Source organism: Sminthopsis crassicaudata, chromosome 6, assembly GCF_048593235.1.
Source record: "Sminthopsis crassicaudata isolate SCR6 chromosome 6, ASM4859323v1, whole genome shotgun sequence".
NCBI lineage: Eukaryota > Metazoa > Chordata > Mammalia > Dasyuromorphia > Dasyuridae > Sminthopsis > Sminthopsis crassicaudata.
In genome coordinates, this window is record NC_133622.1 from 214,409,368 (window position 1) to 214,437,214 (window position 27,847).

Sequence of the window (27,847 nt, forward strand, 5' to 3'; positions counted from 1 at the left end):
ACAGACCTGATCTGATTAGTAAGACAGTACTTTTTCTCCCTTGCATCAGTAGCTGATGTTGTCTTCTTTTGGTCAACTTCTTTAAATGTTGGGACTGTAGAGAGGAGAGTCTTAGTCGGAAGTTTATTTTCATCACTACTTACTATGTACACAAGCTGGCAAAACTTAACAACTGTCATTTCTAATAGTTATAAAGTTCTAAAATGCACATGTGCATGTTAAAAGGAAATTGTATACTTGCTGAAAAATTAAGTACTATTTTTAAAAAAAATATTAGTTGTCATTATTATTGTTACAGTTTTCATAAAAAGTCAAAGGTTTCTTTTTATATGTCCCTGCCCCTACCCCTCTACCTTTTTCAGTTTCTCTCTTGGTTCTGGAAAACAAATAACACCGGGAGTATTTCCCACTTTTATTCTAAGAAATAGTTTCATTTACTCTCTTGAAAGTTTTCTTTCTAGTCCTACAGAGAAGGTTTTTTTTTTTTTTTTTCTTTTCTTTTCTAGTCTATATTGTCAAGAGTTTGCTCTTTTAATAGAAAGCCCCATGGCAATGAAGAACATGGCTTAATTTGTTGACAACCAGCTTGTCAGGTCTGGTGCTGGGCTATAAAATTAACAAAATGCAGCTGAATCGCAATAAATAATGGGGCTAATGCAACATCTCATTAGTCTAGGATCCAATAACAGGATAGTAAAAACATCTAAACTTCTCTTTGGGAATTTAATAGCCAAGGCATGGAGAGTGACTGAATGCACTAATGACATTATTGTAGAGAAATATTCTATAACTATTGAAGAGCAATTGGTATCTAACTCCATATATGAGGTAGTGAAGCTCATAGCTGGATCACATAGTCTTGAGCTGTCATTAGTGGGAAAAGTTCCCAGTGCTACAGGAGGCTTATTCCATAGTTTCGTAAACTTTCTTTCTCTGACTGACTCTCTGGCTCTTGCTATTTTTCTGTGCTGTGTCTCTGCCTGTCTACTCTTCCATTTCTTTGTCTCTACTGCTCTGTCCATCTGTTTTTCTGCTTTTCTGTTTTGGTCTCTCTGTACCTACCCCTTGTTCTCACCATGTCATCTCTGTCTCTGTCTCTCTTTTTTTCTGTCTCTCTCTCCCTCTCCGTATTTCTGTGTTTCACTGTCTTTCTATCTCTTTCTCTATCTCTCTCTTTGTCTGACCCTCTCTGTCTCTCTGTGTGTCTATATGTCTCTCTGTCTCTCTGTGTCTCTGTCTCTGTCTCTCTGTGTCTCTCTCTCTCTCTCTCTCTCTCTCTCTCTCTCTCTCTCTCTCTCTCTCTCTCTGTCTCTGTCTCTCTCTCTCTCTCTCTCTCTCTCTCTCTCTCTCTCTCTCTCTCTCTCTCTGTCTCTCTCTCTCTCTCTTCCTCTCTCTCTCTCTCTCTGTCTCTGTCTCTCTTCCCACCTCTTTCTCTCTGTGTGTATTTATCTGTTTGTCTCCTATCTGTGCCTTTCTGAATCTCTTTCTCTTTCTCTGCTCTATCTCTGTTTCTTTCGGTCTCTTTTTCTTTCTCCCTTTTCTTTTCTCTGTCTCTGCCTCTGCCACGTTCTCTCTCTTTGTCTATGTCACTCAGTACCTCTGTCCATCCATCCCTCTTTCTTTCTCTCCTCCCTATCTTTCACTTAGTTTTGATTTTTGGCTGTGGTTCAGCTCCTGCTCTCTTTAAGTTCCCCTTTTAATGACTTGCTAAGGGAGACTACATTCTACTTTGTTGGGGGAGTGGGGAGGAGTGAAGGTTGACTATCTTTAAATTATTCTGCATCAAGAAAGGCCCTAAGGCAGATGGCCTCTGATAGATCTCCCACTAAGTGTCACCTTGGAGGTCTCATTAGGGTCTGTGAATCTTTAGCAAACACACCACTTGTTTTTTTTGGCATCTATTTTTAAGATGTGCTGTACACACATCCAATACCCTTGGTTACTATTTACTTGGTTCTTCTGTCTGCAGTTGCAAGTCAATATGTAAGTTTGAAAGGTCAAATAGTACAGCATCACTTACAGTAGTCATTGGGGAATGGAAGAGTCCTAGACTTGGAGAAAGTACGCCTAGATTCCTATCTCAGCTCTAGCACTTAGTGTCTATACAACATTGAGCAAGTACCATACTTTCTCTGACCTTTGATTTTCTCTTCTAGAAAACAAAAAATAATAGCATTTGATCTATTAGCTTGTTTAAAGGCTTGGTGAATCTCAAAATGGTTTAAAAATAACCTTTTATCATCGAGATGCCATTTTTTTAAAAACAAAATGAGTACACCATACATAAAGATAAATGCAACTGATGTTGTCTAAATAGTTTCAGTGGCTCTGAAATTTATTACTACATTTTAATATTGATATATTAATTATATTACTAATTAACATTAATATAATCAAGTACTTTGCTTTCTCTGAACCTCATTTTTTTCTTCTCAAAAATGAAAACAATTGCATTTGTCCTAATGCTTCTCAAAGTTCTAAAGACTTTGTGAATCTCAGAGTAGTCTACAAATGACCTTTTGTCATCTAGGAGTTATTTTTAAAAAAATAATAATAAGTACACCACACATAGAGATAAATGTAATCTATTTGGTCTGTACATTTTTTTTTGTAATCCAAAAATACATTATATTTTAATTTCAACATATTAATTATATTTTATATTTCTAATTAATATCAATATATTATTATCATTCATGTTTTTAAATAGGCATTTTTTCTAAAGAAAAAAATTGAGCTTGATTTCTGTGAAGTTGGTACAAGTAATTTATTTAGTTATATCCCAACAAAATGTCAGTTATATTGAGTAAGAATCTATTAAAAAGATCCTTCCAGTATCTCCACAATATTTAAACTCTCCCAGTATCCTGACTTCTACCCTGCTGTCCCTAAACATGACTAGATATTTTCTAGCCTTTAAAAAAACACGCAAAAATTATTTTCCTTTAAATACCATCATCTCTTCAAACTATTGTTCTACATCTTTCTTCTTTTCACAGCCAAACTCCAAGAAAATGCTGTTCAACTCCAATTTATCACTTCCTTCTTGGTTCTAATTCCTGCCCAATTTGACTTCCATCCCTACCTCTTGACTGAATTGCTGCCTTCTTCAAGGTGACTGATTTCCTCTTTATTTTGAAGTCAAATAGCCTTTTTCCAAGTGTCATTGTTCTTGGCTTCTTTCTAATTGCTAGCCATCTTCTTCTGGATATTCTCCCCCTAGGTGTTTATGCCACAGATCTCTCCTGGCTCTTTTTCAGTATGTCTTAATATTCTCAGTCATCCATGGATTCCCAATGTGTTGATTTATCTCGGCAATCTGAGCTAAAAACTACTATTCTCCTTCTCTTTTGCTTCTATTCTTACTTGGTAAGCTAATCAGTTTCTGTGTGTTTAATGATCACCACTATGCTTATCACTCCCAAATTTAGATATCTATTTACTGGAATCATTAACTGCCTGCTGAGTCTCCATCTCTGATTGGTTAATTTATCCCTGATCCTCCACTTAAGAAAGTACACACATCCAATCATGCTTATACCTAACCCCATGACTCCCTAAATACTTATTGAATGTTTCCTTCATATGGGTAATCCCTATTCCCATCTCTAACTTTTTATTTTTCTTCTGTGTGTTTCTTCCCCCATTAGCATGTAAGCTTCTTGAGATCAGGAGTCATCTTACTTAGATTTGCATTTCTTAGCACTTACACAGTGCCTGGCAAATAATGTTTAATAAATGCTCAGTCTATTCTTCTAATGAGTCTATCATTTGAGCCATTAGTATATCGATCTCCTGGATGTAGCCATCTGGATGTCCCAACTTTTCTAAGACAGAGCTCACCATTTATTATCCTAAATCTTTCCCACTTATCAATGAACTTTCTTGTATTTGTTCAAGTACTCACTCTTCTTTGCAGTCACCCAGATTAGTGTACCAGCAGTCATTGCCTTCTGTTAACTCTCACTTAGCCACTGGCTGCTCTTCTAGTATCTAGTATCATCTTCTCTTCCTCCTCCTCTTCCACCTCTGTCTCCTTCTCTATCTCCTCCTTCTCTGTCTCCTCCTTCTCCTCCTCCTCCTTCTCTGTCTCCTCCTTCTCCTCCTCCTCCTTCTCTGTCTCCTTCCTTCTCTTTCTCCTCTCTTCCTTTCTCCTCTCCTTCTCTTTCTTTGTATTTCTCCTTCTTTTTCTTTCTCTTTCTCCTTCTCCTTCTCTTTCTCCTCCTCCTTCTCCTTCTCTTTCTCCTCCTCCTTCTCTTTCTCCTCCTTCTCCTTCTCCTCCTTCTCCTCTTTCTCTTTCTTTCTCCTCCTTCTTTTTCTTTCTCTTTCTCCTTCTCCTTCTCTTTCTCCTCCTCCTTCTCCTCCTCCTTCTCCTTTCTCCTCTCCTCCTCCTTCTCCTTCTCTTTCTCCTCCTCCTTCTCCTCCTCCTCCTTCTCTTTCTCCTATTTCTCCTCCTTTTTCTCTCTTTCTCCTTCTCCTTCTCTTTCTCCTCCTCCTTCTCCTTCTCTTTCTCCTCCTCCTTCTCTTTCTCCTCCTTCTCCTTCTCCTCCTTCTCCTTCTCTTTCTTTGTATTTCTCCTTCTTTTTCTTTCTCTTTCTCTTTCTCCTTCTCTTTCTCTGTCTTCTTCATCTCTCTCCTCACACCAGAACCTTTCTAGTCTGAGCCCATATAAACTTCTCAATTAAACTATTGAAAAATCTACTTAATTCATCTTCTTGTCTCCAGCCTCTCTCCTTCTCAAGCTGTCAAAGTGATATGCCTAAAGCTCATTTCTGAACATGTTACTTCTCTACTCAAGAAGCTTCGCTAGCTCACTATTGCTGTGAAGATAAAATAAAAATGAATAAATATAAATTAAACATTAAACATGTTATCTGTAATAATGGGCTTCCAGTCTGTCTTTTAAAACGAATTACATATTTTTTTCTCTTCTTTCTTTCACCTGTTTTAAATTTCCTTTTGTGTGTTGTATTTACCCATTTGAATGTAATTCCCTTTATGGCAGGGATTTTTGCTTATATTTGTCTTTTCAGTATTTTGCACTGGGTTTAGCTTGTTATCAATGCTTAATAAAGACCTGCTGAATTGACTTGTTGATTTCCCTTCCTACCCTGTATGCTTGAGACAATCTGCTTTACTTCCTGTTTGTTATGCAAAAATATTTCATCTCCTGCCAACTTGTCTTTGGACAGAATGTCACATAAACCTGGAATGCTTTTCCTCTTCTTTTCTGCCTTTTAGAATGGATATCTCTTCACATATTTCATAAACCCTAAAAAATACCAGATCTCCTTCCCCTTTAGCAGTCAAATGTAGTGATTGATAGCAGAGAATGTCATCCTTTTGAATTGGTAATCCATTTTGCTTACAGTAGTCCTATTCATATACTTAATAAATATTTATTGTTTGATAATTGATTGAAATGGTTATTTGAAAATATTAGGAGTCCATTTCAAATAGGAATATTACTAATCTGACATAATCAAGGAAATAGTGCTAAAAATACTGATCTTGGAATGTAGAGACCTGAGTCCAAGCTTAGCTCTGTGATGATTAATTTGCTTTTTGTCACATTGCTGTTCTCTTCTTTTTTGATCCTCTGTACTCCATCCCTAAAATTAATGGGATGACTTATGTGGATTCTAAGGATGTTTCCAGGTTTATGATCCTCAAGAACTTAAGAGATTTCTCAGCTTTGAAATGAATTGGCAGTTGAAAATTTTGGCATTTTAAAATTTTAATTCCAGATTTCAGGTGGTTCCCATTAACAATATTCAAGTGAAATATTTGGGGATTATCTGTGAGTATTAAATTCACCCTGTGGTTGATTCTAGATAAATCTCTAACAGAGTAAGATTTGACTTGTACATCTGAAATTAAAGTTTATATAGTTGAGATGAACCCCTGCCAGTCATAAAGAGGAGCTTACTGAAAAAAAAAAAAAAAAAATGAAGGTTTCTTTTACCTTAAAATATAATTGTGCATATGTTTTCCTGTTGCTATTTTTAAAATGGAAAAAAAGATGCCAGGTAGTGTTTGAGATATCATAGCATAGTAGATAAAGAACTGGATTAGAAGTTAGGAGTATTTGGATTGTACCCTTTTCACCACTGTGTCACTAACATCTAAGTGCCTTAGGCTACTGCCAAGATTTATCTTCTACATCAGAGGTATCAAATAGATAGTCCACAAACTCCCCAGTGCTGCCTGAACCAGATTAATGGGACATATTTAACACAATAAATCAAAATACAATAAAACACAGCTGAAATTACATTTGAAAACTTAGTGATAGTCCTGCCATTTCTGTTTCTTAAGGAAGTTCTCTATGCTGACAAAATAGACCAGGCGTATAAGAATTGATAAAATACCAATAATGATAGCTATCATTTATATAGCATGCTAAGGTTTGAAAAGTTCTTGATGACATTTTTTCATCATGTGTTTATAACCTCCCTGGGAGTTGACTCTACTATTATCTCCGATTTTATGACGAAGAAACTGGTGTTGAAAATGGTCAAGTGACTTGCTGTATGTCATAGAAATAGTAAATTTCTGAGGCCGGATTTGAACTTGGTTCTCCGTGACTCCAAATCTATAAGTCTACAAACTATTTCACCCATCTATCCATGTTTCATGAATGACATGCCGGAAAATACAATGTTTTGGAAGTCAAGACATGTGAGTTCTATTCCCAACCCTGTCAATCATGATCAATTTCACTTGACTCATCCAGATGTCATTGGGAATAGTCAAATGCCTAGTGTATTAGATAAATTGTAAAATCCTTTTCAAGTCCCTAAATTCTGTGGATACATAAGTAAATATTCAAAATACTGTATTCCATGAACTTAGAATGTTTATTGAATTTAAGAGTCCAATTAATACATTGTTGGTGGAGTTATGAACTGATCCACCCATTCTGGAGAGAAATTTGGAACTGTGCCCAAAGGGCTATCAAACTGTGCATACCCTTTGATCCAGCAGTGTCTCCACTGGGCTTAATCCCAAAGAGATCTTAAAGGAGGGAAAGGGACCTGTATGTGCAAGAATATTTGTGGAAGCCCTCTTTGTAGTGGCCAGAAACGGGAAACTGAGGATGGCCATCAGTTGGAGAAAGGCTGAATAAGTTATGGTATGTAAATGTTATGGAATATTATTGTTCTGTAAGAAATGATCAGCAGGATGATTTTCGAGAGACCTGTAGAGACTTACATAAACTGATCCTGAGTGAAATGAGCAGAACTAGATCATTGTTCATAGCAACAATCCTGATGAACGTGGCTCTTCTTAACAATGACATGATTCAGGACAGTCCGATGATTTTGTAAGGAAGAGAGCCATCTATACCCAGAGAGAGGACTGTGGGAAGTGAGTGTGGATCACAACATAGTATTTTCACTCTTTTTGTTGTTGTTTGCTTGCATTTTATTTTCTTTCTCATTTTTTCCCTTTTTGATTTGATTTTTCTTGTGCTGCAAGATTATTGTATAAATATGTATGCATATTTCGGATTTCACATATATTTTTATCCTGTTTAACAAACATATTGGATTACTTGCCCTCTGGGGAGGGAGGAAGGGGTGAAATTGGAACAGAAGGTTTTGCAAGAGTTAATGTTGGAAAATTGTCCATGCATATTTTTTGAAAATAAAAAAGCTTTAATAAAAATTTGTAAGAGTCCAGAGTTATGTTTAGTGCTTGAAAAGGACATGTCCTAGAATTTGAGACTGCCTTCCTTCTATCCACCAAAGCCAATAATGGAGATTATATGATGTAATTGCTTCCACTATATGTAAATGCCCCCCAGAAATAAATTATCATTGAATGAAATCTTCAAATGGTCTTGTCCAGGAGCTGGCAGGGGGACTCAAATTTTTGGATATAATTCAGCTGGCTGACCCTGAAAGTAGTAAAGAAAGGTTTGACAAAGACAGAAAAAGTGAAAAGAGGGGAAGGGAATAAATATACATGATCAGGATCAATCTTATGCTTTGATGGAAGATTTCCTCTTGTTGTTTACATTTCCCTTTCCTAACTAAGAATCTCTTCCTAATATTGATTGATTGAAATTTTACCACTAGAGATTAATTTCTCTAAAATTTTGATAGATATCCTTTGTGGCATTCAATCTTCAATGAAAAGGAAAATATGCCTAGGAAAGAGAAAATTCAGTCTATCACCTAATTCCTTTTTTGGGAGGAGACAGAGGGGAGTGGAAACACTTGAAAACAATCCTTTTTATGAATAGCATCTGTAGAGAGGAAAGAAATGTTGAACAGTGGTAGCTTGGCAAAAAATAGAAGCAAAAAAATGTCCACAAAACATGTAAATTACTTAAAATTAACAAGGAATAAATCTTGATTAGTGAACTAAAAGGTTTTTAGAGTAAATGAACAGTTTTTGTAGGTAAATCTCTTATGCCAAACATTCTGAAAACTAAGTGTCCAGTTGAAACCATTCGACCACAGTCTTCTTGTAACTGATCCTTATGTTAAATAGCAATAGGATTGCTGCATGGGAAAATTTATTTAGTTCTCCCCTAAAAGACTTGTGTTGATTTTCATTGCTGTGAGTACTGGGACACCTTTCGGTGGAGAGATGGATTTCTTCACATTATTTATGGAGAAATAAGCAATTAGATAGCACAGTGGATAGTGACAGGCCTGAAGTCAGGAATACTCATCTTCCTGAGTTCAAATCAGATATTTTCTAGCTATGTGACCCTTGGCAAATCACTTAATCCCATTTTCCTCAGTTTTCTCATTTATAAAATGATCTGGAGAAAGAAATGGGAAACTGCTCTAGTATCTTTGCCTAGAAAACCCCAAATGGAGTGTCAAAGAATTGGACATGACTGAATACAGATTTGTAGAGATTACAGTGGTGGGATGGGAATCAGGGTGACCAAAATATAAAATTCTCCTCACAAGTTTTTGGTTGCATGATTTTGGCAAATTTAATGTCTGTGTGTCTCAACTCACTTAATATAAAAATGGGGATAAGGAAAGAATCAGGCACCTAGCATCGTTGTGAAGATCAAAGAATTTCATGTATGTTATATGCTTTGCAAAACTTACATACTTTGGAAACTCTGCTGTTATTGATATTATTATTAAATTTAATTTAAGGTGCTAGCTTTTTTTTTCTTTAACCACCATCAACAGATAGTGTACTTGATCTATCACATGGGCATTTGTAATATCATAACATCATATAATTTCTCATGTAGAGGAATGATTAATCTTGGGTCACTCGGCCCTTTAGGGCAGAACCAGTAACTGGGTGATTGTGACAAAGAGGCAAATGTAGGTTTGATCTAGGAGTGGGGTGGTAGAAAGAAAAAAATTCTGAAAATGGGAGTTGTACAAGAGCATGTGCCTTGAGAGGTAGTGATTGACTTATCCATTATTAAAGGTCCTAAAAACAAAACCAAATAAACTTGAAAAATAAGTGCCAGATATTTTAACATTGGTGTTAAATGTTTTATTCAAGGTCACACAGAGAGTAAATAACAGAGGCAGTATTTGGACCCACCATTTGAGCTATTTTTCTTTACATTATGTCTCAGACTTCAAATTGACCTTTCCATTAGACTTGAAGTTAATATTCTGTGTACATTTTAGACATTAGTGGAATTTTTCTTTGAAAAAGTGGTGGGTAGATTGTGTAATGCTTTGTATGTGTTGACCTATAAAAATGACTCTGAGTTGTCATGGTGTGGTATCTCCACAAATAGGGAATTTGCCAGTTGTCAAGGAATAGGTCTATAAATAACCTCTGGTTTTTATGTGTAGCAATGGATTAAAATTAATTTGGAGTTAATATTTCTTCTGGTTTATTAATTGATTGTTATGTTTAATATTTATTGTGAAAACCATGTGAAGGGCTATGCTGATTGTAGACTGATCTTGCCAGATGCATTTATATGTAGAAAGCAAAATTGTTCTTTAGAATTGTCCAACGTATGATTGAGTGTACACATTTGCAGTCAAAGAAGATTTTGAGTTTTTATAATACATCTTATTCTGGTGCTACAGGCCTATATTATGTTCCACTTGGGACACTTCAGCTGCTTCACAATCTCACTGAGAACCATTTGTAGTAAAACATACATGCAAGAAAGAAAATGGGAAAAATGAAAAAAATTTATCAATAACTAATGTCTAAGTTGAAATTCTGGACTTAACCAAAAGCTCATGTAAATATTACTGAAAGCATTTCACTCACTCTAACCATTAAGAAGCACAAAGTGAAAAAATTATATTCAATAATTTTACAGGTGAAGAAACAGAGCTCAAAGAGCCTTAGTGATTTAAGCGTAAGTAAACCCCTGGTAAGTCTGAGTCGCTTGACTCCAAGTTGAGTGTTTTTTTTTTTTTTTCCACTGCCCATGTTGCCAATATATGTTGGCATATGCTCTTATGGGATGCTGTTAGGTATTGTAGATTATTCTATCTTCAAAAGTTAATAATCAATTCTTAAGAGGTAGGAAACAGCCTATATGCTTTTATTTATTGATAGAGTTATGTTTTAGGGAAAAAATATCTTTTGAACTTCAATTATTTTTCTACCTTGAGATTATTATGTCTTACTGTGTTTGATGTGGGATATTTGTGGTAATTGGAGGTGCTCACCAAGAACCCAATATGATATTCCTTTCATCTAGACATGAAACAGTACTCCTCTCTCTCTCTCTCTCTCTCTCTCTCTCTCTCTCTCTCTCTCTCTCTCTCTCTCTCTCTCTGTCTCTCTCTGTCTCTCTCTCTCTCTCTCTCTCCTTTTTAATAAAGCAGACCCTAGGCTTTGCCAAAATATGTTTTAAAAGACTCCTGAATAGGAAAATCTCATGAAAACTTTCCCATGGACTAGGAACTCTAGTGTGCAGGCTTGCTGCACCCTTTTCAGGGCTGCTCATCCACTTTCCATGCCCACCTTTCACCCAGTTCTCACCTGTAGCTCCAAAAAGTTGTAGCATGAACAGTCGTCATACTGCAGTAAAACTGTCTTGAAAGAAAAACTAAACGAGGTTGAGAGTTAACTAACAGGCCTCAAATCCATCAATGAATTAGGAGGTATCTACACTAAGTATATGAAAACATGAAAACTTCTCCTGCTTAAATAAATGGATGAGAACACTTTGTTCCAAAAACCATGAAGGCAGATGAAGCTGGTGGTATGAAATGCTTAGAATTTAGTCATACAAAAAAAAGATGCCAAGGTCATTCACTGCATCCCACTCCATCATCACCAATCATCTTCACTCGTTGTCTGCCACTGGAGAGAATAAGGCATCTGATGGCTTTGTACAACTCTTCTGTTCTTAAATCTAATTCATGCTTGGATCAACACCCTCCTTGATGTTATTGTTCTTCTTCAGAACTGAAGGACAAACAAAAACAACAACCAAAATAACAGTGATGATGCTGAAGGAGAAAAAAGTTAGGGAATATTATACTTTATTTGTGTTTACTTCCCTCCCAAGGGCCAAGAATCTAAAGTTAAATTTGGGAAAATTGAAGTCTGTTGCCTTACAAATTATCTCTCTAAATTTAGTCACTGACATATTAGATAGAGATAGATTCTTGAACAAAATTACAAATGGACCAAAATTGTTGCCTCCTCACCTTTCTAAGATTCTTTTGGAATTACTTCTTCATTCCTACCCAAAACATTTTCTCTAAAGTAGCACTGAGCTTGGATTGAGTTACAGCCTTGATTTCTTACACTTCCTTTTTGACACTGTATAGCTTTCTAATCATAGATCAGTGAATTGACCTGGGTAAACCTATTCCCTCATTGGTAAAATGAGAATAATGGTGGCTACATTTCTTATTGCACAATGTTGTTTTGAAAAACAAATTTAAAAAATTTTAATTTATTTTGAAAACTTCAGGGACAACATGAGTGTCTGGCAGAGTTTATGGTTGTTGATATCCATTGTTGTCACCTTTTCCTCCTCTCTCCCAAAGAATTATTCTATTTTCAAAGCACTTCCTTTCCTGGATCAAAATATTTAGTTTGTAAATGTGCAGTATTATTTAGTTGTAGTTGAAAGGTAAAGGACTGGTCAAATTCATAAAAGTATAATGATATATTGAGATATATGTTATATATTGATATTGATATGATAATATAATGATATAAATATAATAGCATATAGTATAATAATGTATAATATATCAAAATTTCATGAAGTGTGCGTTGTGAGTCTATATGGCATCTTACTGAATGTGGGAGTCACAAGTTTGTAATTTATTATCAGTAAATGTTTGACTTGTATTTTACGTCCTTATATAACTGGGATTGTGTAAAAATTCCTCAGGCAAAATGGGATGGTGAGTGGAAAAAATTTGAGAAGCCCTGAATTATAGAATAACTTCTATAAGTTAATACACATTTAACACATGGTTCAATCTTTTTGCATAAGGCTTCCCTTATTCATGGAGAACAATTACTCAGTACTTGGTGCCTGCACAATGGCCAGTGAGGATTTGAGAGTTTGGAAGAAACTTAGCTTTCTGGTTTCCAGCGCTGATTTACCAGTTTCTACCAAGAAAGACTCTTATGCAAATACATTATTCCTCTAGTTACATAAGCTAAATAGCAATTTGAAAGGTAGGAAGCATAGTAGGTAGGATGCTATTATTCTATCAAGAGAATTAAATCCTGCCATTGTCACCTTAGACTAGTCATTTAACCTTTAAATTCCCCATGCAGCTCTTTAAATTGTAGAATGGGTAATCTTGATTGATTAAGGGATTGATTGAGGGAATTTCTTCACAAAATAAATACAGTCATAAACCTGTACTAGTGGTTTTCTTCTTCACCTGTCCTCTGAGAAATTAATAAATCTTTCTTTATCTAATTCTACGTGTGAATAAGATATATGAAATGAAATTTACCTTAGAAACTTTTCACTCTGATCCTTTCATTACTTTTTCAATTGAAATGTAGTGGCCAGGGAAGAAAAAGAAAGAAAGTAAAGGAAGAAAGAGAGAAAAAAAAAAGAAATAATTTCAATTCTGCTTGGGTTGACCAAGTCAAGAATGACAAGGAAATTTGTAAATTCTGGATTTGGAAGTGAGGGGAATTATTTGTAGATTCAATTGTTGTTTGATAGATTTCAAGTTTAAGTATTCTAATTTTGCAACAATCCTGGGTCTTGTTTTTGTATTTTTGTTTTTGTTTTTGTTTTTGAGTTTCTCAGGAGCTGTTTTTTGATATTAACTTTGATATATGGAGATCATCCAGTGTCCTTATCAACTGAGGACTCTCCCATGTGGAGCTTAGCAAGTATTTCCCCTGGGACTAAGTCCTTCCTTATTGAGTTAATCCAAAAAAAAATTCATCTATAATTTTGGGGAATTGGTTGAATATTGTACAAGTTGCAAAGATTACTTCTATCACTGTATTGCTAATATAAGACAGAAGATGGAATAGTTAAGTATTGTTCTATTTGGAATTTGGTTGACCATGGAGAAAGATGAGAAAAAGATAGAGACCATCAAAAAAATACCTCAGCTATTCAGCTTGCAACTGTATTTCTGAAGAGCTTGTAGCCATGGAAGCAATGGATATTTCTGTGGAAAGATTTAAGGGTGGAAGTGATTGTCAAACCTTTAGAAGAAGAAAGAAAGGACTAAATGTAAAGCTTCATGTCTTCTGAAAAGGGAATAGCAATAGTAAATATGTGATAAATTTATGCTTGTGCTTAGTTCTAGGGATGAATGATTTTTAGTGAGAAAATGAAAACTAGCTAATGTTATATGTTTCTGTCCTTTCCGAGCTGCTCCTTAAATTTAGACACAAATTAATTGCCCACATATCATATTCTGCTCAAATATTATGCCAAAAGACATAGCTTCATAGCATTTAGGCCTTGAATGGATATTAGAGCTCATTAACCATTTGTCTTTCCTTTAAATGAATTCTATTAAGTTTCATCTTTAAAGTTCTCTGCTTTTTAAAATTTCAACCTCTTCCACATCTCATAAGTGATAGAAATATTTTTCTATAGAAAACACACACAAACCAAAACCAAAAAACAAATTTGAATTCAAAAGAAATTCTGAATGAGAGAGAGGAACTAAATGTCTTAAGTTTATACAGTGAGTTTAGGAGATGGGGCTAAAATCATAGGATAGCCTTTCAAAGTTTATACAGTTCTTTTATCTTTTTTGAATTCCACCTCACGCCAGTAGTTACCATAAGTATTATGCCCACTTTATTGATAAGGAAACTTATCAGAATAAGTGACTTCAAAGGAGTAGCATAAAACTATGAATAGTTGTCCCAAATTCTTATTCTTATTCCCTTTTATATCATACCATCTCGCCTCAACAATAAGATGTAAACCGAATCCTAAAATGAAACAACAAATGCCGGTAACATTTTAGATATAATTTAGTTAGGCTATTTTATGCCAGTAATGATAGGAGCAAAAGGCTACTCATAAGGGCAGCTCATTTTAATGAACAGTGCAGATAACAATGGACATTAGTCTACATTTGAATCTTTCACTGTCCTGAGGAAGCGATACAATTCTCCTCCCATCAGCAGGTTTTCTTTTGATTCTAAGCTGAAAAAAATTAAGGATACTTTAATTTGCTTACTTTAAATTATCCCCTCCCCTAGTGAGTAAGGATAAGAAGATTATATCCCAGTCCTCATCTTTTTTTTTTTTTTTTTAATGAATTTCTCTCTTCTCGCATTTGTGGGAATTTACCTGTGATCTTGGCAGCCAATTAGCCCATGGCAACGTGCAACCAGAAGAGAGGTAAGGCTTCAGTGAAATGTATAAGAAACAAGGAAATGTGGGGAAATTCTGAGATAACTCAGCTATAAAAAGCAGATGTGCATGAAGTAGCTTAAGATGGGATGTCAAGAACCAGTAAGTTGTTCCTCCTGACTCAGCAAAATAAAAGACATTTCATAAGCTTGGAGACAAAAAGGAAAAAGATGTTTCTTCTAAAGGGATCCACACACACACACACACACACACGGAGATAAAGGGCTGGCTTTAGAGTAGCAAGTACTATTTTCCAATATATTTATAACAGATATGACAGACTGGTTGTGTGATAAAGGATAATACATCTAATGTCTCAATGCTGTATGTGATTCTCTAAGAATATGCAGTCCATATTTTTTTAGTATTAATGGAAAAGTTTTACAAACTGGGCATTTCCAACACCATTGAAGTATCTCTACAAAAAAACCATCATTTTCACCACCACCACCACAAAAAACCTCTATTCTCTATATATTGCTAGCATATCACTTGGATATATCATCCATATGTATTGTTTATTCTTCACTATTGAGCGAAAATGTGGACACTAAGAAGAGTGAATTTGGAATTAAGAAAACTGGCTTTAAATCCTATATTAGCTGCTTATCACATTGATAAGAAGCAGTGATCTTTTCAATGTCCTCAGACAACTGGATAAGATTTATAAGATTTTATGCATATATAGAGATAGCTGCCTCAATTATTGAACTCTGATTTGCTGAAAAAAAAATTAGAAAAGGCAGTCATAATATATTTCTCTCATAGTAGAATAATAAATAGTTTATTTTAACTTCTTGTTTTATTGTCACTTTGGATTATAAATTGCAAGGCCAAAAGTCCTTAGAAGTCTTCAACTATGATATCCTTATTTTATAAATGCTAAGTGACTTCACATAATAGACCCTTGGCCAACAGTGTATGTCTAAACCAAGACTTAAGAATATGGTATTCTGAGTCACAGAGCAGCTCTCAACTCTATCTGTCAAAATTCCCTGTTACTAGCAGGACAATATGAAGGTGGAGAAAGAACAGTAGATTTTTGTGTCTTTGTTCAAAAATATGTACTCTCTCTGGGATCCAATTTAAATGGAGCAAATAAGTGTTTAAAAAGCTGAAAGTCAATCCTGGAGATGGCAGATTCAGGGTTTACCACTAATAAATAGTGACTGCATTGGCTGAGGCAAATCATTTGCTATCTTGGTTCTCCAAAGGATCTTCTAAAACCACAGATATCAGGGAAATTTAGATGTACATTAGTAAGGGGTTTTTGAGATTTCCTTAAAACAAACCTAGATCTAGACTAACCCCATCCCCTAAAGAAAAACCCACGCTTTTACTTCTTAGCTCCCAAATTTGAGAGGATTCAAGAGATCATGATAATTTTAATTTAAATAGTGTGGTAAAGTTTGCAAAGTACTTTTCCCCTTAATAGCTCTGTGATATGTTATATAAAGATAATTAGGCATCCTTTAGGAGAGAAAACTTGATGCTTAGAGGCATTCAGTCATTTGTCAATGCTCAGAGAACTAATTCCTGTTGAAACCCAGTTATAAATTTAAGGAAACTGACTAAGAAGTCAGTGCTATATCTATTGAACTAGAAGGTTTCCAGTTTTCTAGTTTCTGGACCTCTTCATATTTTCTCCCTCCTTCCCTTCCTTTCTCCCTTTCTCTTTCACCCTCCTTCTCTCCCTTACACATACACACACACACACACTCTCTCTCCCTCTCTCTCTCCCTCTTTCCTTTCCTTCCTTCCTCCCTCTCTCCCTCTCTGCCTCTGCTTCTGTGTGTGTGTATGTGTCTGTCTCACTCCCTTCTTCCTTCCCTCCCTCCTTTTCTCTCTCTCTCTCTCTCTCTCTCTCTCTCTCTCTCTCTCTCTCTCTCTCTCTCTCTCTCTCTCTCTCTCTCTCTCTCTCTCTCTCTTCATCCTTGTATTACTGTGGGCTCTATATACTAGTCCTTACTCCTTGGGTCTGCTTGAAAAAGGCCAAGGTGGAGAAATAGTTAAATCTAATAAAATTAACGAAGATAGAAGCATGACATTGGAACTCTCTCTCTTCCAGAAGAAAAGCTAAGTGTAGAAAAACTTGCAGAATAAAGGAGATTTGGAGGAGAAATTCACATTTAGATGGTGCTTTAAAATGTGCAAAACACTTTAAACATATTAGCAGATTTGAGCCATCAAATTAATCCTGGGAAGCAGGGCCTCCCAAGCTTATCTATTTCTTGGTGTCCACTTAGCCACCAATCACATTTCTATCGTTAAATATAGATGTATCCATATCTCTAGATGAAGAAGCTGGGAAAACAAAGTTATCATTTACCAGTCCTACCATTCTCTCCTGCTCTCTTTCCTTCCCTCTCTCCTCTCCCTGGATCATCATCCCCTCTCTTTCTATAAATGAAAAAAAAAAAAAAGCACAGAGCACTTAAATGACTTATTCTTGGTTATATAGCTAGTAATTTTGGGGTATGGGCAATTAGATAGATAGAGTGGCAGGACTAGAGTCAGGAAGACTCATATTCCTGAGTTTAAATCTGACTTCAGATACTAGCTGTGTAACCCTGGGAAAGTTTCTTAAATCAACTTTTTCTCAGTTTCCTTATTATTAAAAAAATGTTCTGGAGAAGAAAATGGCACACTGCCCTAGTAGCTTTGCCAGGAACACCTCAAATGGGGTCACAAAGAATTGGACCTGATTGAAACTACTGAACAAAAATTACTTAGATATAGGATTAAAAGTCATTTCTTCCTGAACTGAGCTCAGTACTATATGTTCTATTCTGTGCAAATTCTCCAGGTTTTATTTACAATTAAAATGCAAGAAAGTAACTTTCTTACATTTGCCCCATTTTCTCATTATTTCACCAAATTCTCTTGAGAAACTCTAAACTTAAAATAATAATAATTATGATGATGATACACATTAAGCTTAGCAGTCCCTTGGCTGAAGACCTGTCTTCGGTTCCTTGGAGTAAGCAAGCCTTTGGGATATTGACCAAAAAGTGTGTTTCTTGCAATGCATTTAAAATCCAAAGTGCCTAAACAGCAGGCAAAAGTATAGTTGAAACATTTTTCATCTTCTAATTGGCGCTTGGACTCTGAATTTGCCGACTGTGTGAATTGTCAGAGTCAGCCTCGTAAAAATGAGGTCTACAATGATTTTCTGCTGCTGCCGCAGTTGGATGAGTAAAAACAAATTCTCATTTCTAGAGCAGACACGCGGCCCAACAGTCCCAGCTGTCTTAGCTGTCTTGGTATGTTGCTTCTATTGTTTTTCTTCTTGTTCTTGATATATTTTCTTTGGAGAATAAACTACAAAGGGAAGGAATAGAGCATGATAAATTTCAAAATCTTGGAGAATTAACTAGTTTTTAAACATGATTTTCCTCCTTCTGAGATTCCTGTCCCAATTTGTAATATATGAGAGACAACAACTCAATCATTGGTGGTTAGAAGCTCAGAAGGGAAAACTGGATTTATTTTCATCTATTTTCCCTTTTGCCTAAGAAGAAAAACAGAAATAACTCCATTTAGAAGTTTTTCTCTTTAAAATTCAGTTAATCATTTATCACAAGACTTTCCCTACAAACTCTCTTCTTCCCTTCCTTCCATCCTTTTTCAAAAGATTGTTTTTCCTAGACACTTTTTCTAAAGTCAGATTTGCTTATCATCAGAGGGTAAAATATTTCTCATTGCCTCGTAAAGACATGTTGGTGTATAGTCCAGCAGAAAGAATTCTGGATTTGTAGGCAGAAGACCCAATTATTTTTCTTCCACCTACCTTTCATAATTTGGCCAAGAGGTTTCACTTCTTTGGGCCCCTTGGGGAGCTGGGGAGCAGACCTTTGTAGCTCTCAGTCATACAACAAGATATGTTATCCTTTATTTCAAAGAACTAGGACTTGTGCAGTGAAAGATGAAAAAGTGCCTTGCGTTCAGTTCAAGGTATACTTTTTAATATGTCTTTTTTTGAAATACATATTTTAATATACATAGAACAGGATGATATATAGTTCATGCCATTGTCTAACATACATTGCTGTTTAAGTACAAATGAGAGGTAGCTTGCATTTATGGAGAGCTCTTCTCAATGTTTAAATCCCATCTCTGACCCATGGTGACTCTGGCAAAGTCACTTAATCTGTCAATATTCCCAGAAACTTAATGAGAAATAAACTTCTGAGAATGGTAGGTTATGCACAAAATGAAGATTTGTATTATTTAAGCTTTTAATTGTTTAATTTCCAAATGGACTTCTCTTATTATTCCAATAAAATTACAGATCGAGTCACTCTTAACAAACAAAAACCAATCTAGGTATCCTAGAAAACGCTCAAATGTTTTAGTTACTTGTGATTTACAGGGTGATTAGAGGTTGGATAGTGGTGGTGGCCATAGGAATGGAGGAATATAATTTCAAATTTGGTCTTGTTCCAAACCTGATGCTGGAAACCCTATTGGAGTCTGGAGCCAGTTTCCTTCTCAAGGGAAGCAACAGTGCAATGTGGGGATCATAGTTTGGTATAGCAATGCCCAGGGATGGCCAGCAGATGGCATCTAGAAGTATACATTAATGTTCTACCTCAGAGTGGATCATTTTTCTAACTAAGAAGCAGGACCTGTTGCTATGTTTTAGCCTATCTCAAACCTGCCCCAAACATATCTCTCTGTGTCTGTGACATATATAATACATATGCTTAATAAGAAAAAAAGTAAACATTGTCCTTGCATGAAAATTCTTGTTTAGGTGATTTGGTAATAGAATTAACTTCAAATTAGAGATTGAAAAGGATAATTTATTATGTTAAATGTTAGAATTCTATGTAGGGTTGGACACCTGCTCTCCTATTGTGTGATGATGGTGAGGGGGTCCGAGATTAACACTTTATTCGGACAAAATCTCATCAGGATTAAGGGCCAATACCTCCAACAAAAAACATAAGTAGAATGATGATTTTGTATTATCTCAGGGGTATAGCAACTAGTGTTACTTTTTTTTTATTATTTTAATAGTTTTTATTTACCAGATACATGCATGGGCAATTTTGCCTAATGTTACTTCTTAGCTTCTATTCTTTTTCTGGTACTGATTTGATATTGGCCTGGGGGGTTGCTAGCCAAACAATTGTCCCTTTCTACTTCAGTGTAAACACAATTGGATTTGGAATGGCAAGCCCTGGGTTCAAATTCTGCCCCTGGCATTTTTATCTATATGAGCTTGAGCAATTCAGTTCACTTTTCTGGACCTCAGTTTCTCCATTTAGAAAATGAGTAGTTCAAACCTCTCTGGTCTTTTTTGAGGTCTTAACCTATAATGCTCTGATTTACAGCAGTGCTGCTCATTGATGATGCCATGAGAGTGCGCTCCTGACCTTAGAGGGGAAATGTGATTCATCTTCCCAACAATAATTCCTTGTAAGAGATTAGGGTAACACTAAGGGTCAGGTACACATTGCAGATAGAAATATGATGAAGGAGGCCAAAACACACAAACTCAAAGACATAAATTGGAAAGGCTAAATTATTATTTTTTTTGTGATAGAACCATTTTCTTTTTTCTCCAACTAAAATTTTGGAATTTCTTTAACTGTAATTTTAAATTATTGATATTTGGAGAAAATTAATTTTACCTGTGCCTCAGAAATAAAGAAATAAATTTAATAAATCTCTCTCTTTCTATGTCTGTGTACATATTATATATACCACACATATGTATATATTCATTTTAACATATATATGTGTATATAAATATAATTACACACATATAGAGCTTTCAGAAAATATTGATTTATGGAGCACATTGGACTTTAGAATATATGGACAGATTTCACTCCCTAGTGTTGGTTCAGGAGAGACTGGGTGGGGGATTTGGGAATAATTTAAGGAAAACATTCTTTTCAAAGAAATAGGAATTCAGTGTTTTTCTATGCAGAAACAAATTCAACCACTACTTGGCTTAATTATATTTGATATATAAGTGCACATTTAATAGATAACAACACTTACATCAAAAATACTCTTATCAACTCTTTACTTGCTCATAATTCCGGGATTTTCACAGAACACAGTTTGACACTGTAATAAGAACATCATGGGACTTTTATTGATCATAATAGAACTTACACATCTAAGTAGGGGTTTTCCCTCTTTAAAGTAGTTTGCTTGGGACACCAATTTTTGCTAGAAATATGTCCAAATCCTTCCTTAGGAATGGCCTTTTGAGCTATTCTGATACCAGAGAGAAGTAATGATAGCTTATTTTTTGTAGTTCCTTTGACTAACAAAATACTTGCATCAAGACAACCTGACAGGATCTTACTAGAAATGCTTTCATTTTCATTTTTTCACAGCAGATTCTGAGGTTCTGAAAGGATGTGAGTTGACCATGACTGCTTAGCTAGTAAGTGTACAAGGGTTTCAAACAAAACTTCTTCTGACTTCTAGGGTGTAATGACTTTTTAAGGAAATTATGGTTATTTCAATAACCCTTATTTTATGTACCACAATTAATGAGTGTGTATATTAAGTGCCTACTCTGTGCCAGGCACTGTTTTAGCCCCAAAGATAAAAAACAATGAATTGATACCTGCCACAGGCTTACATGGGGAAGACAAATACCACACATATACATATATCATAGATGGAATAAATGCAAACATGTATCAAGGTAAATAGAAGATAAGCTACAAGTGAGAATATTGGCAGCTGAAGTTAGGAAAGCTTCACTCCTTGTACTGGTTACTGTATTTACTATGATTCAGAGGTAAAGAGGGAGTGCTTTATAGACATGAGGTATGGATAATCAGAGACATTGAGGCTGGGGGTGAAATGTTAGGTATGAAGGATAAGGACCATGAAGTAGGAAATATTATTTGGTATAATTTCTGGGAATCCTAGAGATTTTCATCAATCCTCCTTCTCCTTCTCCTTTTCTTTATTTTCCTCCTCCTCCTGTTCCTTCTTCTTTTTCTTCTTTCTCTTCTTTTCTTTCTGCCTCCCTCTTTCCTCTGTGTGTCTCTCTTTCTCCTTGTCTCTCCATCTCTCTGTCTCTCTATCTCTGTCTCTTTTTTAAATTTTATTTATTTATAATTTTTGACAGTATATATGCATGAGTAATTTTTATAACATTATCCCTTGTATTCATTTTTCCAAATTACCCCCTCCCTCCCTCCACTCCCTCCCCCCCCCACCCGATGACAGGCAATCCCATACATTTTACATGTGTTACAATATAACCTAGATACAATATATGTGTGTAAATACCATTTTCTTGTTGCACATTAAGTATTAGCTTCCGAAGGTATAAGTAACCTGGGTAGATAGACAGTAGTGCTAACAATTTACATTCACTTCCCAGTGTTCCTTCTCTGGGTGTAGTTATTTCTGTCCATCACTGATCAACTGGGAGTGTATCTCTGTCTCTTTCTCTCTGTGTATCTCTATCTCGCTATCTGTGCCTCCTTCCCTCCTTCCTTCCCTCTCTGCGCCCCCTCATACACACAAACACATATACACACAGAGGTATTATACTTCAAGAAATAAAATAATACAGAAAGCAAGGGAAATATATATTAGGGAATTAGATTCCATAATCCTACAGGAAGCTATGGCTCCCTTAAGTGTAACCTATTGCACTGTTTCTGCTCTGATATTTGGTAGTTTGGCTCTAATGATTATGTGCAATCACAACATTTAAATAACAGCCTTCCCTTTAAAAGCAGAAGTGGAATAAACAACTCCAAAATCAGCTCAATTTAATAACATATGAACTACATATTGGCAGTTATATCTATTTCAAATGTTTGAAAGTTTTGTGTTACCTGATATAGATCCCAGATCAGAAACTGAAGCACAAAGAATGACCAATCGAAGGTCAAACAAGTATTAAAAGTCTGAGATATGATTTTAAGCTAGAGCTTCCTAATTCAAGTCTTCTTCTCCACCCACCCTACCATATTACCTCTCACTTGCTTCATATATGTGCATCTTCTCTTACTAATAGGTTTCAGAGTGTTTTGGACTTTTGTGTTGTAGCCCAAAGGGCTCTTGAATAATATACTTGTGATACATTATGTCTGTTAATTTAGTTGATTGAAATGAATCTTTTCTTTCTCCCTGGCATTCAATTTTTCTTTATGGCTTTCTGTCTCTCATGGGTTTTTCCCAAATACTTTATTTAAAGGAAAATGTGAGAGATTTTTGTTTCTGTTATATTTTTTTTTTTGGCACAAAGAAGATTCAAAATAATTTTCCTTCAAGACAATGACTCATTTTCTATTGAAGATAAAAGAATTAGAATAGGGTTTTATGACCTAATCATGACTAACCAAAATGGAGGAAGTTTTACTTGTCTTGAATTTCAGGAAGAATCTGATCTTGTAGGTATCAGATATATCTTAAAATGAAAGAAAAACATCACATAGGTGGAATAAAAGAACTGTAAAGTCATAAAATGATTAATTAGGTAGGTAGAATGAGTAAGAAGGTGGACATTTCTTTTGAATAACTCATTGTGAACAAGAGAAGTTTTAGAAGAGTGAGGATTCACTCTATTTCTTGGTGAATGCTGACATTAGATTCCATATTTGCCAGTGGTTTTGCCTCATAGAATGAAAAAAAAATAATACAGAGCTCAGATTTTTATAATACTCTATCATTATGTAGCTAATTGAATTCAGGAAGACCTGGATTTAGATCCTACCTATGTTGCTTAATAATTTTGTGCCACGAAAAATTATCCAAATTCTGTTTTTTAATTTTCCAGTTGAAGGGATTCCAACTAGATAGTCTCTGAATCCTTCACAATATTAAATTGATGCTTCTATGATCCTACTTCTGAGGTTTTTTCCCCTTGCTCTCCCCTTAGTTGAAAGTTTCCCAGCTTTCCATCCATCTTGAGTGGGACAAGGATTAGCAATTAAAATAGATTTGATTGCTTTAGGTAATTTGAGTAATCCAGCCTATTTAAGGGATTATTAGGGGAAACTAGGATGATTTCTTTAATCTTTAACATTTTGAGAGTTTCCTTAGATAGAAAACCCCATCTTCAATATATAGGAAGAAGAAAGCTTTTGAAAAGAATTGAGATATATGTATATATGGAGAGGTTCTTCCAAAATCATCTTGGTTCATTATCTCATGAATTCCTTACTATATCTCTCTTGAGAAAGGCCACTTTCTTTGGATCATTATCTGCAACCTGCCTGCAAATCTAGATGGATTTTTAGGTTCTGTTTTGGATCTTTGTTGTTTTTTTCCCCTCTCTGAATTTTCAGTGACTTCATGAACTCCCATGGGTTCAATGCTTATTTATATGCAAATAACTCTCAAATGTGATCTATGTATCCTTTTCTAGCCTCTTTCCTGAATCTTCATCAGATTCTAGGAATCGGCTCACTTAAAAAATAATAACAAAGTGACTCGGTCTATAGATTATATTTTAATTGAGGCTGGTTCTCATTATGTAGTGGGTTCTAGCTGAGCCTTGTCTTAGAAATTCATTAGTATTCTGTGCTGAAATTTTTCCAAATTGATTCAAGACAGACTAAGCTAACCCAAGAAAACAATATATACAATAACAACAGTGATGTAAATTGCCACAACAAGAAAACAGTTCTAAATTATACAATGATAATGACCAAGGAAGCTGCAGAAGAGCTGAAGAACTAATTCCCTCTCTTCCTTCCCACCCCAGGTTGTAGAGTAGAGATTGAGAATGTTTCCTATGCTGTCAGACTGTGCTGCTATGTTGTTTGGTTTTGTTGAATTGTTTTTTTTTCTTTATTTTTTTTCTTTCTTATTACCAGGAATGACAAAGCTTTATCATTTTGCTTGTGTTAGGAAATGTTAGGAAATGAAACAATATCAAAATTAAAACTGTTTAAAATATATAAATTTTAAATTAAAATTTTGAGCTGATTCAGAAGTCAATAATGCAAATATTCTCCAAATGACAAAATTATTATTAAGATGATGTATTATTTGGGAATGAAGAATTTTTAAATTGTGTATGTATTTTTATGTATTATTAAAGTGACTTCTGATTTGCAAAAGTTGGGGCAGCAGAGCCTAAGATATGGCTGATCTGCTTAACCTCAAAAGACTCATTGGAATAGAGTAGTTGATAGAACTTTATCATCTGGAGACCAACTTTCTCAAGTTCAGAGGCTCATTTCTAGGAGGCCAGCCATCTGTTTATGAACTATTTTGGCAAAATATAAAACCCATCTACAAAGTAATTGGTTAGGAATATATCCTGGTTCCTCTGATGCCATTGATCTTTCAAAAAGATCAATTGACATTTGGTTTTATGGTGTCAATAGTTGAATCTGAAGCAAACACTAAATTGCTTCTTGAATTGGACATTAAGGTCAAAGGGGTTGGAGGAAACACATCCCAGGTGTTAAGGCTGACAGTGACTTTGGATTAAGGAATCCACTTCCTTCATTTTGTATATAAAATCACTGGATCCCAGAAGTAAATTGATTCATTCAAGGTCACAAAAAATTAATACTAGTGAATCTTAACTCAAGGTTTTTATCTCTTTGCCTCAAATATACCATAATGTCTCATCATGGTGGGGTGGGGATGGGGGATAATAAGAAGAGATTTTCACTTTTGGTCCTAGAGTCTTCCAACTATCAGGTGATCTTGGAACCAAGCATTAGAAAATCCTTTGGAAATTGATTAAACTGCCAAATCAAGATAATGCCAGAGAAGCCATTCCCTTCATCTGTCTGCCTGGGCAGTAATTGCCTCCCTATGAGGCATTCAGGAGTTTAATTCATTCAGGAGGTTTAATAATTAGAAAACTAAAAATTGTTTATTAGTATTTGCTATAGGAGAACAAATTGGATTTTTATCTGATTATGAAAGCATAAGTGAGTATAGGGCGAGAATAATTTTATGATCTTGATCCTTGATTTAGAACTAATTGGATAAAGAAAATCTAGGTCTGGCTTTGGAATTGAGAAAATCTGGCTTCACATCCAGTCACCTACACATGTACTCTGTGTCATCCTGACCAAATTGTTGGCTAAGATTTCTTTATTTAGTCATCATCAGTTTGCCATTTGGGTCAAGTGAGGGAGATTCATATACAGGAATATTATTTCCTATATCTTCTACTTAAAAGTGAGAAACAGAAACTGGATTTAAAAAAAGAGTGAAGCAGCAAAACCAAATGAATGCAGAATAAGGGGGCTATCTGGTATAGGAGTGAAACCTTAGACTGAGGAAACCAGATGAGTTCTAGTGCTAGCATCAAGATCAACTCACAGATTCACCTTGAGCTATTCACTTCCTTTTCAAAGCCTAAGGTTAAATGTCCAAAATAAGAGAGTTGAAGCAGTTAGATGATATGGTGAATAGTGCATTGACCCTGAAGGCAGGAGAATCTTTTTTTTTTTTTTTTTTTTTTTACTCTTTTCTTTCCTTCCTTCCTTCCCTCTTTTCTTCCTTCCTTCCCCCTCCTTTCCTCTTTTTTCTTTCTCTTTATCTCCTACTTCCTTCTTTCTATGCATATTTATTCTCAAGTTTTACTCTTCTATTCTTCCTTCCTTCCTTCCTCCTTTCCTCCCTCCCTCTCTTTTCTTTCTCTATCTCCCTTCTTTCTATGCATATTTGTTGTGTTTACCCTTTCTCCTTCCTTCCTTTCTTCCTTCTTTCCTTCCTCCTTCCTTTCTTCCCTATCTCCCTCTCTTTTTCTTTTGTTGTTTCTATTTCCTACCTTCCTTCTTTCTATGCATATTTGTTATGAGGGTTTACTTTTCTATTCTTCCTTCCTCCTTCCCTCTCTTTTCTTTCTCTTTTTCTCTTTCTTTTTTTATAAATAATTTTATTATATATTTTTTATAATATTATTTGTTGTATTCTTTTTTCCAAATTATCCCCCCTTCCCTCTACTCCCTCCCCCCGATGACAGACAATCATATAACCTAGATACAATACATGTGTGTAAATACCATTTTCTTGTTGCACAATAAGCATTAGATTCCGAAGGTACATGTAACCTGGGTAGATAGACAGTAGTGCTAACAATTTACATTCATTTCCCAGTGTTTCTTCTCTGGGTGTAGCTGTTTCTGTCCATCATTGATCAACTGGAAGTGAGTTGGCTCTTCTTTATGTTGAAGATTTCTACTTCTATCAGAATACATCCTCATACAGTGTTGTTGTTGAAGTATACAGTGATCTTCTGGTTCTGCTCATTTCACTCAGCAACAGTTGATGTAAGTCTCTCCAAGCCTCTCTGTATTCCTCCTGCTGGTCATTTCTTACCGAGCAATAATATTCCATAACCTTCATATACCATAATTTACCCAACCATTCTCCAACCGATGGACATCCATTCATTTTCCAGTTTCTAGCTACAACAAAAAGAGCAAGGCAGGAGAATCTGAGTTCAAATTTGACCTCAAAGATTTATCACTTACTGTGTGATCCTGGACAAGTAACTTAACCTAATTGCCTTGCCTAAAAGATAAAAATAAACCAAGAGGGTTGAATTTAGTTTTCTCTAAGGTCACTTCTAGTTCAAAATCTCATAGATTAATTTATAAAGCAATTTTCTGGAAATGACAGAAAATATATATTTTACTATATATGTAGTTATTCAGGGAAAGATTGCTCAAGATCATCGACCAGTACATTTGAATGTAATGGTTGTTTCATTTATGCATTGGGAGAAAAAGGAAGAATTAACTGGAAAACAAAACTGACAAGTCAACACTTATGCTGTTATCTTACACCTATCCCTTTTCACTTCTGTTCTCACACAGAACTATTGATTTACATTTTCAAGTTAACAGTTTGTAATATTGTAAAAATTAGATCTTTTTTTTTTCTAATTATTTTCAGTGATACGGTGTTATTTTTGTTATCATTTTCAGTTGTGCCTGACTCTGTGATTATATTTTTGGCTTTTCTTGAGAAAGATGCTGGAGTATTTGCCATTTTCTTCGCCATTTCATTTTACAGATGAGGAGATTGAGGCAAACAAGATTAAATGACTTGCCCAGAGTCACACAGCTAGTATCTTGAGTGTTA

At 35.2% G+C, this 27,847-nt stretch overlaps 1 protein-coding gene across 1 annotated transcript in view; it reads left to right on the forward strand.

Moving 5' to 3' along the window:
* LUZP2 (leucine zipper protein 2) overlaps positions 1-27,847 on the forward strand; it is a 721,061-nt gene that overhangs the window by 2,868 nt on the left and 690,346 nt on the right.